Source organism: Pan paniscus, chromosome 1 (assembly GCF_029289425.2).
Source record: "Pan paniscus chromosome 1, NHGRI_mPanPan1-v2.0_pri, whole genome shotgun sequence".
NCBI classification, from domain to species: Eukaryota; Metazoa; Chordata; class Mammalia; order Primates; family Hominidae; genus Pan; species Pan paniscus.
This window is the reverse complement of record NC_073249.2, coordinates 219,511,665-219,526,455: the sequence shown is the minus strand read 5'-3', so window position 1 is coordinate 219,526,455 and position 14,791 is coordinate 219,511,665. Positions and strand designations below refer to the sequence as shown.

The 14,791-nt window shown below is 40.0% G+C and overlaps 1 protein-coding gene across 10 annotated transcripts in view; it reads right to left on the bottom strand.

The window, feature by feature from the left end:
* RERE (arginine-glutamic acid dipeptide repeats) overlaps nucleotides 1-14,791 on the bottom strand; it is a 466,287-nt gene that overhangs the window by 351,083 nt on the left and 100,413 nt on the right. The window lies entirely within an intron of this gene.

The following is a 14,791-nucleotide window of genomic DNA, read 5'->3' as shown; positions in this document are numbered from 1 at the left end:
AAAATTAGCCGGGCGTGGTGGCGGCCACCTGTAGTCCCAGCTACTAGGGAGGCTAAGGCAGGAGAATGGTGTGAACCCAGGAGGTGGAGCTTGCAGTGAGCTGATATTGCCACGCACTCCAGGCTGGGTGACAGAGCGAGACTCCGTCTCCAGAAAAAAAAAAAAAAAGAATGTCTTCTATTAACCTTTAAAAGCCTAGTAAGCCAAGAGTGGTGGTTCACGCCTGTAGTCCCAGCCGCTCAGGAGGCTGAGACAGGAGGATCCTTTGAGCCTAGGAGTTTGAGTCCAGCAACATAACAAGACTCAGTCTCTAAAAAAATTTTAGAAAAATAAAAAGTCTAGTAAAAAGGAGGATTTTTATCCCCATTTTATGAAGATATAAAATAATTGTGCCTGGGGTTACTCAAAAACACAGAGATCCTAACTAGGGTCCTATTTCCAAGCTACACTTTTTAAGAGTTAATGAAGTATAGAAGCCATCGCTAGTTTATTCAAGCCAAGTTCTTCCTATTACCCAGCCCTTAAGGGATATGCAAACAGCCACAGGTAAACTGGACAGAGGACTAAATCTTGTATACACACAGAGCAATATAAACAGAATATAAAACTCAGAAAGTACTTTGTACACTAGTTTGTCTTCAAAGCTTCTCAGAATGCAAAAGCACTACCAAATTCTGCTGTGAATGAGGGGAGTTCATTCTTATCTCCCTTTTACACTGAACTTACTTTATTTTCAGGTTTTTTTTCTCTAAGTAACAGACCTGACATGGAAGCCTTCGAAAGAGCTCTTTCCACCTAGGAACTCAATGGTGGGGGTACTCCTCAAAGTGAAACATTTGTTTTAACCCTCATTAGTATGAGTTTGTAAATTACTTTGTGAAGAGGAAAAATCAAAGTTATTACAACAAAAACTATAATTTTTCAGGTGTTTTGCATATGACCACATGAAAAATAGGAAGAATAATTATGTAAGATAAATGAAAAATATTAGATATACCACATCCCTCCCAAATTAATACTCATTATGACTGTCAGCATTCCACAAGGGATTCCTTGGTTCCCATGTTATCTCCCTGGCCTGGTCTGCACCATTGCTTCTTTTTGTCCTAAGCTCCATTCCACACAAATTCCAGCTCTCGGTTTCCATAACACCCGTCATTTATCAAAACAACCCTGTCAAGTTGAGTACCATTAACAGATAATGAGAGGAGACAACAGATGTGGCTGGAAGCAAAGCACTCTATATTCTACAGGCCTCAGCATGCAGCCAAGTGAGCTGACATCTGACTTTATCCTAACAGTTATAATTAAATCGAAAGTCTAGTTAAACTAACATTAAAGCTATGACCAGAAACATCACACAGGGGAAATGTGAAGGGGAACCTTAGCAATAGCTGAACAGGACCCACATTATTCCAGACCCTTAACCTGGAGCAACCACCCTGCATTTACTCTCTCCACCACTCCGCTCTGTCACAGCAAAGGAAGAATCATAGCCATATCTTCTGAAGATGGCAACTTTGGGCCACTTTCCAAGACCACCGAGGCAGCAAGGAAACTGCATTTTTACATGAAAGTTTAAACAGTAGTACTCATTTAATAACACTAATAAGTGTCAAAATTCTAACTATCAAGTTACCTGAGACAATCAACATTCTTTCCTATATAGCATTATCCAGTACAACCATTCAGACCAAGTAATTTAGCTCACCCATGTCCAAATGTCAAAAGTACACCCCAACGTCATCAAGCAAACAGTGACTGAATCCAGGATTGTATTAGTACCAGTTAGCTATGTCCGCATAGGATGCTAGGGTGGAGAGGATTTGATTTGTAACACAGTACTCCACTTTTATCCACAGTTTCGCTTTCCAAGGCTTCAGTTACCCTCAGTCAACTACAGTTCAAAAATAGGTGACTAAGGTACAGTAAGATACTTTGAGAGGCCACATTCATATAATTTTCATTACAATGTACTGTTATAATTGTTATTATTGATAATTTAATTTCCCTTATAAATTAAATTTTATCATAGGTAGGTATGTGTAGGAAAATAGTAAAAACAGGGTTCAGTATTATCCAGTTTCAGGAACCCACGGGGGCCTTGGAACACATTCCCAAGGGTAAGAGGAAACTACTGTCCTATACAGAATACGGAGAGATATGGTTTGGCTCTTTGTCCGCATCCAAATCTCATCTTGTAGCTCCCATAATTCCCACATGTTGTGGGAAGGACCCGGTTGGAGATAACTGAATCATGGGGGCAGGTCTTTCCCATGCTGTTTTCGTCATAGTGGATAAGTCTCACAACATCTGATGGTTGTTTTTTTGTTTTTGTTTTTGTTTTTGTTTTGAGGAGGAGTCTCACTCTGACCCCTAGGCTGGAGTGCAGTGGCATGATCTCAGCTCGCCGCAACCTCTGCTCACCACAACCTCCACCTCCCAGGTTCAAGCAATGCTCCTGTCTCAGCCTCCCAAGTAGCTGGGGACTACAGGTGTGTGCCACCACACCCAGTTAATTTTCTATTTTTAGTAGAGATAGGGTTTCACCATGTTGGCCAGCTGGTCTGGAACTCCTGACCTCACTGAATCCACCCACCTCAGTCTCCGAAAGTGCTGGAATTACAGGCATGAACCACTGAACCCGGCCAATCTGACGGTTTTAAAAATGGGAGTCTCCCTGCACAACCTCTCCATCTCTTTGCCTGCTGTCATCCATAGAAGATGTGACTTGCTCTTCTTTGCCTTCCGCCATGATTGTGAGGCCTCCCCAGCCACGTGGAACTGTGAGTCCACTAAACCTCTTTTCTTCCCAGTCTCTGGTATGTCTTTATCAGCAGCATGAAAATATACTAATACATGGAGTTACAATTTTAAGCAAACTATCTACTTCTTTTGCTTTTCCAACTCACCAAAATGTCACTAGACAACAAAAACTCTGGAGTTTTTTTTTTTTTTTTTTTTTTTGAGACAGAGTCTCACTCTGTCGCCCAGGTTGGAGTGCAGTGGTGCAATCTCGGCTCACTGCAAGCTCCATCTCCTGGGTTCACGCCATTCTTCTGCCTCAGCCTCCCGAGTAGCTGGAACTACAGGTGCCCGCCACCACACCCAGCTAATTTTTTTTGTTGTTGTTGTATTTTTTTAGTAGAGACGGCGTTTCACCATGTTAGCCAGGATGGTCTCGATCTCCTGACCTCATGATCTGCCCGCCTTGGCTTCCCAAAGTGCTGGGATTACAGGCGTGAGCCACTGTGCCCGGCAACTCTAGAGTTTTTAAAAGAAAAAAGAAAAATATAAAATTCTTGAAGCTCTTTTAGATTTTTTAATTTTTTTTTTCTTATATTGGGACAGGGTCTGAGTATGTTGCCCACGTTGGTCATGAACTCCTGAGCTCAAGCAATCCACCCACCTCGGCCTCCCAAAGTGCTAAGATTACGGGTGAGCCACGGCACCCAGCTCCCTTGTAGATTTTTTTTAGAGTATGGTCCTACGGAAAATCCAAGCAATTCCACTTAACAGGCTGAAGGTTTACCAGGCTCTTCCCTAGAACATAGGTACAAAAGCATGCACATATACATAAAAACATATGTATTCATTTGTCTGAGGGTTCACTTGTTGATTTTTTGTCACAAAGATGAAATCCCACTATTTATGTTATACAGCAAGTCACTTCTCTCACTTTACAGCAGACCATTAACATCCCATTCCTGTTTATTACTGCAAAGAACTGAACAGTGTGGGAGTCCCACAATTATTATATAACAAGCCGCTTATTGAGTCTTTTTCACATTTTTTACTCTTATAAACAGTGCTACAACAAACTTCTTTGTGCATACATGTATTTCTACACTGAAGGAATCCCTAGTTCAATGAATATACACTCTTTCAGAGAGAGTCAAACAGCCATCCAAAAGCTGTACAACTTACACTCTTACCAGCAGTGGGTCCTGGTCCTGTTCCCATATTCTTATTCTGGTTTTTGTTGGTTTGGTTTTGGATTAGGCACTCTCTTGGATCTCCTACCTTTCTGGCGATTCTCTCTTTCTTTCCATGACTCCTCCTAAATACAAGTAGTCCCTGTCAAGCCTCCTTTTATCACATTCGGCCATCTCACATCAGTGAAGAGATCCACTCTCAAGCTGCTTCTGTGTTTGTGATTCCAAAATTTGATTTTTCCAGCTGAGCTTGCTGCTTAGCAAGAGGCCCACATGTGCAAATGCCCTATGGGTTCCACCATAATGGCATTCCACAGACACTCTCAATCCCAAACCAAATCAAAATGTTCTTCCCCCTAAGTCTTGGGGGGACTGTTGCAATCTACGTAATATACTCTTGAATATACTGTTGCAGTCTACGTAATATACTCTTGAAAAATAACTAGAAATAACATCAGATTATAAAAAGAAAACAAAAAGCCCAAGACAGACTGGCCTTTAGTAAAACTCTGAATAGCACACTTTAAAGTGAAATAACATAGGTACAACATTAAGGTTGGGCATTAGTTACAACCTTCCTTCATGTTTTACTTTCCAACATAGTCCCAAACATAGATATTTGTTTGTTTGTTTGTTTTTTGAGACGGAGTCTCGCTGTGTCACCCAGGCTGATGTGCAGTAGAGCATGATCTCGGCTCACGGCAAGCTCCGCCTCCCAGGTTGATGCCATTCTCCTGCCTCAGCCTCCCTAGTAGCTGGGACTACAGGTGCCCACCACGCCCGGCTAATTTTTTGTATTTTTAGTAGAGACGGGGTTTCACCGTGTTAGCCAGGACAGTCTCAATCTCCTGACCTCTTGATCCGCCTGCCTCAGCCTCCCAAAGTGCTAGGATTACAGGCGTGAGCCACCGTGCCTGGCCATAGTCCCAAACATATTTAAGAGTGATAGGCCAGGCGGAGTAGCTTACACCTGTAAGCTACTGGGATTACAGTAGCAAAGTGCTGTAATCCCAGCACTTTGGGAGGCCAAGGCGGGTGGATCACTTAAGGCCAGGAGTTCAAAACCAGCCTGACCAACATGGCAACACCCCATCTCCATTAAAATTACAAAAATTAGCTGGGCATGGTGGCGCATGCCTATAATCCCAGCTACTCGGGAGGCTGAGGCAGGAGAATCACTTGAACCTGGGAGGCGGAGGCTGCTGTGAGCCCAGATCGAGCCACTGCACTCCAGCCTGGGTGACAGAGTGCGACTCTGTCTCAAAAAAAAAAAAAAAAAAAAAAAGGAGTGATAAACTGCTAATAAGTATTTAAAGTATTATATCATGAAATACATTATCAGCATTATAAAAATATACTCCAGAAAACAAAAAATACAACTTTCCTCTAGGCTCCCGTGGGCATCACAGCAAACCATTATGACATTAGTCATCAATCGAAGGTCAGGCCTGGAGGTTTTAGTTTTTGGAAGTGTGCAGCCGTCTCATGGATGTAGCCCTAAACCAACTTCAGACAGAGAGCAAGACCTCTAAGATAGCACATGCTTTAAATATGTTTAAGGACATTTTCATTTTTATTTCAAAACTCACTAGAGATCTCAGACTGTGCAGATCAAATTATTAAATTCCAATAGAGTGATACGTTGAAAAGCCAAAGCAGGGTTAAGAAGAGAAATTTCTCGTTTGGAAAAGGGTTTTACAGATTTAAAAACAAACAGAGTTTTGTGGAAGAAAGAGCTCAGGGATGCAGGGCCTCAATGGGATGTTTAAAATGAGGCCCCTCGTGTATTTTGAACTGATGATATATGATAAAATCAGTGTGGAGATCCAGCCAAATGTACTGGAAGTAATCTTAAGGATAACTCAAAACCACAACTGGAATCAGTATCCTAAGAATTCAAAATATTAACCAGACAGATAATTGTATGACTTATTAAAATAATGTACACAAATTCAAAATATAATTTTGCCCTTTATTATTATTAGGACATGTTTTCTCTAGTATTATGCCGCCAATAAATGAAAATACTTTAAAATAAAATTACACACGTGTATTTCAGAAAAAAATACATACATTTAAATGTTTCAAAAAATTAAATGAGTACCATTTGCCAGTCTCAGCATCAGAGGTAGCATTACAGATCCAGGAACTGCCTGCCTAAAAGCCAATAACTGCTCTCTAGAAAATGCCAGAAGACTCCAGTTAAAAATATACACTCAAACATTATATAATACATTGGCTAAAACAAAAATCAAAAGCCACAGATTTGAGAATGTTTGATCTGCACAACACAGGGTGGTTTCTTGTGTTTTCTTTTGAAGGGATTAGAAGTAAGTGAGACTGTCATAAAGACAAATGCTGAACATACATTCTGGAGTTTAATTTTAACTAAAAGAGCAAATACTTGGGCTGCAGGAAACAACAACTGAGTGAGTACAAAGGAAGGCATGGGCTAACTTCTAACGTTTACATCATCTGATTAATTCCAACAATAAAATGTAAACACTGATCATCCCCTCCAATCTTCAGAGCAAGCTGACTCTACAGTGAAGAATAGGAGAGCCCTATCAGCTGACTCTGGTATGTTTAAACGATTATAATGTAAAGCATGTTCATTCTCTTAAGTGAAAGGAAATGACTGCCAAATGCTTCCTTCACAATCTCTCCAGAATAGGGCAGGTCCTTTAATGTGAGATTTTCCTGACATTCCAATTGTAGCAGACATTGAACAAACAGAGACGCATTAAAAGCCGACCTGGTTCTATTATCTTTTATTGAAGGCCTAGCAAAGATCAGACATGAGCCCTGTGCTATTTACATTTTTTGGTGCATTAATCACTTTTATACTCAAGGGCTTTAGAAAAATTCAATGGATTTTTTTTTTAATGAAAAACAAAACAAAAAAAAAACACAGGATGTAACCACAGCTATATTGGTCTTTTTCTCAGGAAGGTCAGAAAAGCTTTAAAAACAGGAAGTCTGTGCTATAAGGTTGAGAAATGTTTGTTTTAACAGCCTAAGGCGTCATGGTTGCAGTTTGCAGTCAGCTGCTATGGAGGACTATGGTTTATTCTTCCCAGCCAAGGATTAATGTCCCTAGGGAAAAGGCCAAAAAGGTACCCATATAACTAGAAAAGCACATTATCCTAAAATAAGACTTGCTATAAAATCTGAATCATAAATCTTACAAGATACCTTTCAACATTAAATAGGAACTAATTTAGTAACTGGAGGAGGAACAGTTTGTCTTTTGTGGTAATTTATAAAGGCTAAGGAAAAACCATAGTAACCAATGCTAAGACAACCTCCTAGAAACAATTAGCAGTGGGTTAAGAATTGGTGCTTGCCATTTGATACAAGTTTTCTATTGATTACCTCTATTTTAATCATTATACTAATATTAATTATTAAAATCAAATGTAAAAATGACACTCTTGCTTGAATGCAAATTCTTGCAAAAAAGGCAGATTAACTTTAAAAATGTTTTATCCCTAACAAAATGGTTGGTCTCTGCTTTTAAGAAAAAATTTTTTTTTAATTAAAAACTTTGGCCAGGCACAGTGGCTCACATCTATAATCCTAGCACTTTGGGAGGCTGAGGCGGGCGGATCACCTGAGGTCAGGAGTTCGAGACCAGCCTCGCCAACATGGTGAAACCCCATCTCTACTAAAAATATAAAAATTAGCTGGGCGTGATGGCAGGCACCTGTAGTCCCAGCTACTTGGGAGGCTGAGGCAGAAGAACCACTTGAACCCGGGAGGCAGAGCCTGTAGGGAGCCGAGATTGTACCACTGCACTCCAGCCTGGGCAACAAGAGCAAAACTCCATCTCAAAAATAATGATGATGATAATAATAATAATAGTAATTGCAAACTTCAACTACAGTGCTAAACAGTCTTAACATACCTAACGTTAAAGGTATTTTATTTCAAAAATTACAATTTTCTGATTCCATTCTTTATACTTAGCTTACACAGGCAATCAAAATGAGGCTTTTTCATTGTGGACTCCATTTTAAATGGAATTAAACGTTATATTATGAAAACTTTAAGCCAAAAATATCCAAATATTAATATTAAAATACACATAGCACATGAACTTAAAATTCATTTGGCTTTTAAAGGGTAGTGATTGGAAAAATCCTATCATGATAAAGTGCTTTAAAATACAAACATAAATGGCTATTACCACAAAGTTTGCCATTCACCCCAAGAAGTAATTTTCTATTTGATAGTTATAGCTATCTTTAAATTTTTAAATATTTATTTCTACAATATCTCTAGAGAGGATTGAACTACTGCCATTTAACAGATGGGAGTAAAATGAAATTCTCTCAACTTTATCTTTTCCCTTATGGTTCAGAAGACATCACTCTAATAACTTTATCTTTCCAAGGGGCATCATTCAAGTAACAACTCATCCTAAAAGGCCCATACTGGCTTTCAGTTGAGTGTATTCTGTATTATGCTCTGGCATCTTTCCTGAAAATTGGAAGACAATAGAGTAACGCCTTCAAATTTTTGAGGAAAATAGTCTCCAACCTACAGTTCTATAACCGGCCAAACTGTGAGATAATCAAGGATGAGCATAAAATAAAGACATTTTCAGACACACACAGCCTCAAAACATTTACTTCCCATGTACCCTTCTCAGGAAAATACTTCACAAACGACAGAGGGAACCAACCAAGAAGCCATGAAAAATGATCTCAGAGTCATATCAAAGGGAAGTCTTCTTCCAACAACTCAGTAGCAGATCTAGACACCAAAATGAGGCAATGGGTTCCAGGAGGATAGCACCAAGGCTGATCTATAGATTAATATTTTCCATTACACTGATTTTCCAATAGTTCTGTTGGAAAATTTAAGGGTGATTTAGAGACGGGGCATACAAAACAAAACAAAGAATCAAAAGAGAGACAATTATTAATTCCAGGAAAGAAGTTGTACAAGAAATGTAATTCAATCATACCACAATTTTTTTTTTGAGACGGAGTCTCACTCTGTCGCCAAGCCGGAATGCAGTGGAGCGATCCTGGCTCACTGCAACCTCCGCCTCCTGGGTTCAAATGATTCTCCTGCCTCAGCCTCCCGAATAGCTGGGACTACAGGCGCGCGCCACCACGCCTGGCTAATTTTTGTATTTTTAGTAGGGATGGGGTTTCACCATGTTCGCCAGGATGCTCTCAATCTCTTGACCTTATGATCTGCCCATCTTGGCCTCCCAAAGTGCCGGGATTACAGTCGTGAGCCACCACGCCCAGCTCACAATATTTGTTTTAAGCTATAACAATATATACATGCCTATAATAATATAAACATTCGGCTGGGTGCGGTGGCTCACACCTGTAATCCCAGCACTTTGGGAGGCCGAGGCGGGCAGATCACCTGAGGTCAGGAGTTCGAGACCAGCCTGACCAACATGGTGAAACCCCGTCTCTACTAAAAACACAAAATTAGCCAGGCGTGGTGGCGGGCGCCTGTAATCCGTGCTACTGGGGAGGCTGAGGCAGGAGAATCGCTTGAACCCAGGAGGCGTAGGTTTTGGTAAGCCGAGATTGCACCATTGCATTCCAGCCTGGGCAACAAGAGCGAAACTCCGTCTTAATAATAATAATAATATAAACATTCAATACTGATTTCACCACAAATGGTGATATTACCACAATGAGAAGGAAGAGGAAGAGGAGAAAGTAGAAGATATATAAAAGGTGACGGGCTGGCAAGGAGGCTCACATCTGTAATCCTAGCTCTTTGGGAGGCCACAGCAGGCAGATTGCTTGAGCTCAAGAGTTCAGGACCAGTCTGGAAAACATGACAAAACCTTGTCTCTACAAAAAATACAAAAATTAGCCAGGTGTAGTGGTTCGTGCCTGTAATCCCAGCTACTCAGGAGACTAAGGCAGGAGGATTGTTGAGCCTAGAAAGTAGAAGTTGCAGTGAGCCATGATCATGCCACTGGATTCCAGCCTGGATGACAGAGCAAGACCCTGTCTGGGGCGGGATGGGTGGGGAAGAGATTTAAATGGCTAAATTTAAATTACTCATTGGGTAAACTCAGCAAGTGATGTCTAAAATAGAAAATAAAAACAGGTCACGCACAGTGGCTCACACCTGTGGTCTCAGCTACTTGGGAGACTGAGGCGGGAGGATCCCTTCAGCCATGGAGGGCGAAGCTGCAGTGAACAGTGATCAAGCCACTGCACTCCTTCCCGGGCAACAAAGTAAGGCCCCATCTCGAGGGGAAAAAAAAAGACAAAAAGAAAAGATAAAGAAGCCAGGCATGGTGGCTCATGCCTATAATTCTAACACTTTGAGAGGCCAAGGTGGCAGGATCACTTGAGCTCAGGAGTTCAAGTCTGGCCTAGGCAACACTGCAAGATCTCATCTCTACAAAAAAAAAAAAAAAATTTTAAAAATTAGCCAAGTGTTAGGGCACACACCTGTGGTCCCAGCTATTTGAGAGCCTGAAGGATCACTTGAGCCTGGGCGGTCAAGGCTGCAGTGACCCAAGACTGCACCACTGCACTCCAGCCTGGGCAACAGAGCAAGACTCTGTCTCAAAAAATAAAAATAAAACATAAAACATAAGCATGTCCTTTAGCAATATTGAGATAAGTGACAAAATAAATGGTTTTCAAAGTTCAAACAGTTTGCCTCTGAGAAGTGAAACTCAAGGATGGGAGGAACTACTAAAATAAACAAATAAACAAACAAAAAAAATAAACAGTACACCACCACTTGATTAAGTACGTGCACATATATTACCTAGAAAAAAAACATATGAAATTAAAAATTAACACAAATGTTCCCAGATCTTTGCTACCTTTTTTAAAAAAAAATTCACTAACCCATGTGCTTTGATCACCTGGTGAAGAAAGTAATAAAATTTCGGAATGGAAAAAAAGAAAAGGAATAAAAAAAAACCTAGCCAAAGAAGCAATCAATCTTTTTAAGACGTAGGCATCAGACTGAAATTTATTTTTCTTCAGAGGGCAGGCTGTACTACATTTTGCAACCTGCTAGTAAGACTCCTGAAATTTGGCCCCTCGATAATAATAATCTTATACCAAAAAGAAAGGAAAAAGACACAATCACAATTTTAAAAAATAAATGATATAACAACTCAATCACTATAATTTTAGTATGTATAAATGAGAAATACATCACTAACTAAAGTAGCAGCTTTTAAAAGAAGCAGTAGGTGAAAGTACAAATAGATCATCCAGCTTCAAAAAACTTAATGAATTTTTAAAATCATTTTTAGCATTTTACCCATTTGTTTATTCACAATTATGTTCCATAGTCAGCTAATGGTTTTTGAAAAAGAGAGTAAGAATAAGATGGATAAGGGAAAGGAAAATCAAGCATGTTCTAAATTGCAAGTTAATCATTAGGTCAACAGTGGTAGTTTTCAGTATTTCTCAAACACAATAACGCCTTGTCATCGATTGAGAATACTGAATTTTAATGCCATTGTTTTGTCAATAAAAAGTGCTTATGTACACTTCACGAGTTCATTAATAATCCTCTAAGAAGACCTAAATTAAAGCTTGGCAAGCAGTTTCTCATGAAACAAAATTTGCTTTAGTTCTGGTTTGTTAGAACTAAATGCACCAAGTGGCAAATTAAGATGTAGAAACATACCTTAAAGGTTATGCTTTGAAAGTATTCAATGACTCAAACAGAGGCATCATTAGGCAGTAGCAAAATAAATACTAAGATTCCTATTTCATTTGCAATCTGTTAAGTTTCAGACAGATAATTTTACAATGACCACCAATAGCTATCAGGATAAACTTTGAAAGGAGATAGACATACATTCCCTAAATTTCATTAGAGGACTGGAAGGTAACCAGGATAGATCCCATTTTCAGCATTAAAAGTGATCAAAAGAGTCCAATAATTCACATAGAAGATGCCATTGTGCTGTCTATACTGTGTGTATTTAATGTCCATGGGAATGCTGACATGTGCACTCCAAGTGGTGATTGAAGAGTCAACTAAGTAGGGGGAAAGGGCTTGGAGCAAAAATTTCAACTAAAAATAATCCAGTTACAGGAGAATAGTACCAGGCAAGCTGGAAAAACTATAATCAAAGTCTGTATTTCCAGTTTCAATAGTAAACACAGTTGTTAAGAGTGGTTAACACACAAGACCGTAAGTGCATGCAATTTCAAGTCAGAAACATCTGTTTTACCAATAGTATCCCTGTTATGTCCTCCATTTCTTTACTAAAGCAGAATGTGAGAGTAAGAACAAGAGCAAGCACAATGTATGAAAGAAAGTAAGCAGTCAATTTACCTTAGAAAACATTAGGACTTTCATATAAGTTCCTAAAATCATAAATTCTAAAGCCGTTAGATTTCTAGAACTTGACAAGATTTCTTTAAAAAACAGGGTCAGATAAGAATTTTGCCTTTCCTCCTATTAGTTTTTAGTCCCCACCAGCTGAAGCAGGGTGCCCGTTTCTACACCAAAGAGCGGCAAAATGAAGAAAATCAAGCAAATTACACAGCAAAGGCAGAAATGCCTTCTATTTCATGAGAAAAGAGAAATGGTGCAAGCCAATGGATCACCAACCTCAATGCACTGAACAGCTGAATTTTTTTGTTTAGTTCTGAGAATAAAGCTGTGGTTTAATTTCATCAATAGTGAAGTTTAGTCCTACCTATATTGCTGGGTGATTTTAAATGGTAGGTGACTCTCTTCATCTGGTACTCTAAGAGCAGGCAGCAACATTTCATCCTTAGTTCTGACTGAGCTTCCCAGTCTTCAGCAAATTTAGCCTAGTGGTAAAGGTCTCTAGCTCTGGAGTCAGATGGCCAGGGTTCTCCTAATCTAAGATTTTCTAACTGCATAACCTTGGGAAAGTCTCCATATGCCCATCTATACAATGTGGTTAATAACAGTACCCACTGCACAAGGTTATCATGGAGATGAAATGAAATAATTCAAGCAAGGCCTTGGATGGAGTGCACAGCACACAGGAAATGCTCAGTGAATGCCAGACACCATTAACAGTGTCATCTTGGACTCTGTCATCGACTTATTGTAAAAAACCTGATTAAAACAATTAAGGGAGGGCCTAAATCACCCCAACAGTGAGGGTGGTAATTCATTATTTGTCTGTGAAGTACATCACCCCACTAAAAAAAAGAAACAGGCAGGGGGCAGCAAAATCAGCATTTTGCTTTTCATCCTTGTTACTATCACTGCTACATTATTTACGTGAACTGGGAAGGAGTGTGTCTGGACAGATGCTCAGCTGGGTTCTGCAAGCAGAGCATCCATCACAAAAGGTAGTGCCTGTCTCAGGAGCAAGCCCCTTTCCTGCCTCCTCTCTCCCCTTCATCAGTCACCACTAGGGAGAGTACAGTGGAGCCACACAGCAGCTGGGCAATGTCAAAACATTATTGTCCAAGCACTCTGTTCAATGATTTTGATGAAATAAAGTAATCCACCCCTAAATGACTCATTTTGTCCCAAATTAGCATCCTTAAGGTAATTATTAAATATCCAAAAGGATCCAGGGTGTATTAGAAACAAAGGAGGGGGTGAGGAACATTGATATACTACCAACAGGCACCCTACTATAAATTTACTAAAACAGGAATCATGAAATGATTGAAATAACACCAAATTATACAACATAAACATAGAGGAACAAATGACAGAGATTTGCCCTCTGCTTAATTCAGCTTACATAGATGTCTATCAAAGACAAGTTTCTACAGAGTCACAAGCACATTGTATTCAAATAATCTTCATTTCCATTTTCTCTGGACAAGCGAAAGTAAGCCTACCAACAGTTAATGGGTTAAAAACTGTCACATTTTCAAAACATTTACATTACTTAAATGCTTATGTGTCTACCACCACCCCCAGAGAATTAATCACCTCCTTATTACTGTCACCTCTCTACCCTCCATATAATTCTACTGCTGCGTTTCTCACAGACTTAAAATTATTTTCATATAAATTGGTCTTTGCTGCTATATGAAGCAACTCAGGGCATGGAGCACGTTTGATTCATTTTTGTATTCCCAAATCTTCCTAAATAATTTACTCACTCATTAATGGAACTTACAAGCCCTAATATGTGCCAGATGCTTCGGGGCGGCTGAGGCAGGCAAATCATGATTTCAAGAGATCGAGACCATCCTGGCCAACATGGTGAAACCCTGCCTCTACTAAAAATACAAAAAAAAAAAATTTAGCTGGGCGTGGTGGTGCGCGCCTGTAGTGCCAGCTACTCAGGAGGCTGAGGCAGGAGAATCGCTTGAACCCAGGAGGCAGAGGTTGCAGTGAGCCGAGATCGCGCCACAGCACTCCAGCCTGGCGGCAGCAAGACTCCATCTCAAAAAAAAAAAAAAAAAAAAAAAAACAGCACAAGCACTTAGAATACATCTATGAACAAAGTAGAAAGACACTCCTGACCTCAAGGGGTTTACATTCTGCAGGGAGAAACAAACAATAACCAACAGATTTTTTTGTATTCTATAAATTTCACACAATATTCAAAGGCAGTAAGTGCTAAGAAAAAAAAGTAGAGCAAGAAGGATTAAACATATGCAGAGGGTAGGTACCAGCTGGAGAGAGAAGAGAGACAGACAGACAGAGTCAGAGAGAGAGCAAGAGAGAGAGAGAGAACAAGAACGAGCAAGAGAGAGCAAGCGAGCCGGCAGGACTAGAACACAACTGAGGGTGGAGGGTGCCGGCAACGGACGAGTCGAGTCCAAGGTCAGGGTAGGCCTCATAGGCCACTGTAGGGGAGTTCTTATAATTGTATAACCCCAAGAGTAGACAAGAAGCACACATCCCAAAATACGTTACTTGTACATGAAACATCCAGG